We start from the raw sequence: 3,000 nt of genomic DNA on the forward strand, positions 1-3,000 counted from the left end.
ACCTCCATTTGTCCGAGAGATGGAAACCCACAGAACACCAGGAATCAGCCTTGAAACACTGAATACTCATAAAAGAGTTCACTGGGAAATGGAGGTGATGATCATCAGGGTCATTTTCAGCCCAGAACAAGGTGGAGAAGAAAAACCCTGTGACCAGTGAAAAACTCCTTTCCCAATTCTCTTTACTGAGCACATTTGTTAATGAGACTTTGGAGAATAAATAGTTTATGAAGAGGACTCAAGTTTCATCTGATAATGTTACATAAAGCTTCTCTGTCAGGAGCTCAGTCCCTGTGAAATGTAGGAATAGAGACACAACTGCTCAGTGGGAAATCACAGAATTATTGGGGTTTGGAGAGACCTTAAAACTCATCCAGTTCCACCCCCCTGCCATGGGCAGGGACACCTTCCACTATCCCAGGTTGCTCCAAGCCCCATTGAACCCAGCCTTGAATATTTCCAGGGATGAGGCAGCCGCAGCTTCTCTGAGAAACCTCTACCAGGGCCTCACAGCCAAGATATTTTCTCTCAATATCTCATCTAAGTCTCCCTTCTTTCATTTTAAGGCCATTCCCCCTTCTCCTATCACTCCATGTCCTTGTGAAAATCCCTCTCCAGCCTTCTCAAGGGACCCCCTCCAGGTACTGGAAGTCTGTAATTCCTAATGATCCAGAGAAACACTGGATTTCATTGGGCTTGAAGAATGTAATGACCCAACCTGAGAAAAGCTTGCTAAAAACATATCCATGCATTCCATGAAATCTGCAAAGTCTCACAAGCCTAAACCTCTCATCACTGAAGTACTTTTTTCAATTAACCTCAAAAAACCACTCTAAAATAAAGCAGAAGACCTCAGGGGGAGACTTTGGGGCAGAGAAGTTGAGATGCATTTAAAATTAAGTCTAAACTGGCCATCTCTGCAAAACAGAGCTGCTACCACAGCTGTGAAGTCATTTATCAAGTGCTGGGAGCATTCTGGATGCCTCCAGGAGCAGGCAGCACCTTTCCCACATCCTCCCCAGCCTCTCACAGCTGTGCAGGAGCAGAGCAGCTACAGCAGGGCTGAAAAATCAGCTTAAGAATTCCTTGCCTTTGCTGGAGGGAATAAGGCATCATGTTACGAGCCAGGGATGGGCAAAGGCTTTGGAGAATTCCATTTTCCACCCAGCATTATTAGATAATCATAGTAATTTAGTGTGATGAGGCTACAGACTTTGTTCTTGAAGTTTAAGAGTCCTCTGTTTGAAATAAAGGCAGGTTGTTTCTCCTTCTCACACAACATTTCTCGGGCTGTGGGTGCTGCAGGTCAGCTTTTCTGGATCTTTCTTCAACCTTTCATAAGGTTGGGAAAGGCCTCTGAGACCACTGAGTCCAACCTGTGACCAATCCCCCCCTTGTCACCAGCCCAGGGCACTGAGGGCCACCTCCAGTCATTCCTGGGCATCTCCAGAGATGGGGACTCCACCACCTCCCTGGGGTGCCTCTTCCAACACTTAACAACCCTTTTCATGAAAAAAATTCTTCCTGAATTTACAGGCAAGTGCCCTGTAGGACAGGTGAGAGAGCTGGAATTCTGTTTTATTAAGTTTTGCTGTCATATTCCTGCAGACTGAACTGTAATTGACATTTTTTCACCCACCCACCCCCCACTGGCAACATGAGGACTGTTGGAATGAGGAAGGGAAATGCCTCCTGCCTTCAGCTCCCAGTTTATTCACAGTTTTGGTTGGAGCAGGATATAAACATACATCAGCATCTGCTTGAGCGGAAAACCAGACCTTGCCAACTCACACGGGCTGGGAATTTTCCATCTGCAAAAAGAGCAAGCTCAGCAAAGAAAAAAATTTTCCTTGGGGACAAAAAGGGTGTTTTGCTTAAATAATTATGTCTTACATCAAAATCAGAAATCGCTGGAGTCTGGGAAATCCCTGGAATGGTTTGACTTGGGAAGAACCTTAAAGCTCATCTCGTTCCATCCCCATGGGTAGGGACACCTCCCACCAGACCAGGCTGCTCTTGTCCCATTCCAGACATTTTCTGCTTTAATATCCACGGATTATGGATGTTGGAGACCAAGCATGGAGGTGCTGGTGCCTTTGCTCTGACCAGCCTGGTCCTCCTTACGCACCCGCATGTGTCCCCTGGAAGCTCTTGAGAAGGAGCCCAGAGCATGAAAATGTGACATGTAAAGTATCCCAGGCCCCTGTGAGCATGCAGCTCAGTGAGCTGGAACCTTTAGCTCAGCAGCCCAAAAAGGAATCCTGAAATATTAAAATGCTTTTGTTAAAGGCACAGGAAACACTCAGAGGAGCTTAACTAAATCAAGAAAAAAAAAAGTCATATAAAAAAATAGATGTATGTAGGTCATCATTTTCATTCAGGACAAAGATGAGCATTAAAGCAATTTCCTGAGAGGGGAAAACCTTTCCCAGAGCTCTGCTAAGCAAAATCCAACTCTGCTGTGCACACACAGAGATATCCCCAGCCCTGAGATCAGAGGCAGAGCCAACCACATCTGACAGCGATTAATCCCATCCCTCCCGCTCAGCTGGGCACCAGGAGACCCCACAAAAACCCCTGTGCCCTGAGATGCACCTCCACAAAGGGGAAACACACTCAGGTTTCACCATTTCAAATGCAGGAATGGTTTCATTGTCAAGCCTAAAAAAAAATCCACCAAAACCCCGCCCCCCCAAAAAACCCTAAACCAAAAAACCCAAAACCAAAAACCATCAAAACAAAACCCCCAAAAAACAACAGCAAAAAAAAAACCAAAAAAACAAAAAAAAAACCAAAAAAAAACCCCTAAAAACAAACAAAACCTCCTGCCATGGGCAGCCCCAGGAAAGAGAAATCCCTGATATTTGTCATGGATCTAGGATTCCAGTCAGTTCAGGGTTGGGGCAGACAGAGACTGATTATTTCTTTTTTTTAGTTTTAATATTCTTCCTCTTAAAAATTAATGAATGAAATTGTTCAGAGGGCAAACAGAGCAGGAAT

The sequence above is a fragment of the Geospiza fortis genome, unplaced genomic scaffold, assembly GCF_000277835.1.
Source record: "Geospiza fortis unplaced genomic scaffold, GeoFor_1.0 scaffold106, whole genome shotgun sequence".
In the NCBI taxonomy this organism is placed as follows: Eukaryota; Metazoa; Chordata; class Aves; order Passeriformes; family Thraupidae; genus Geospiza; species Geospiza fortis.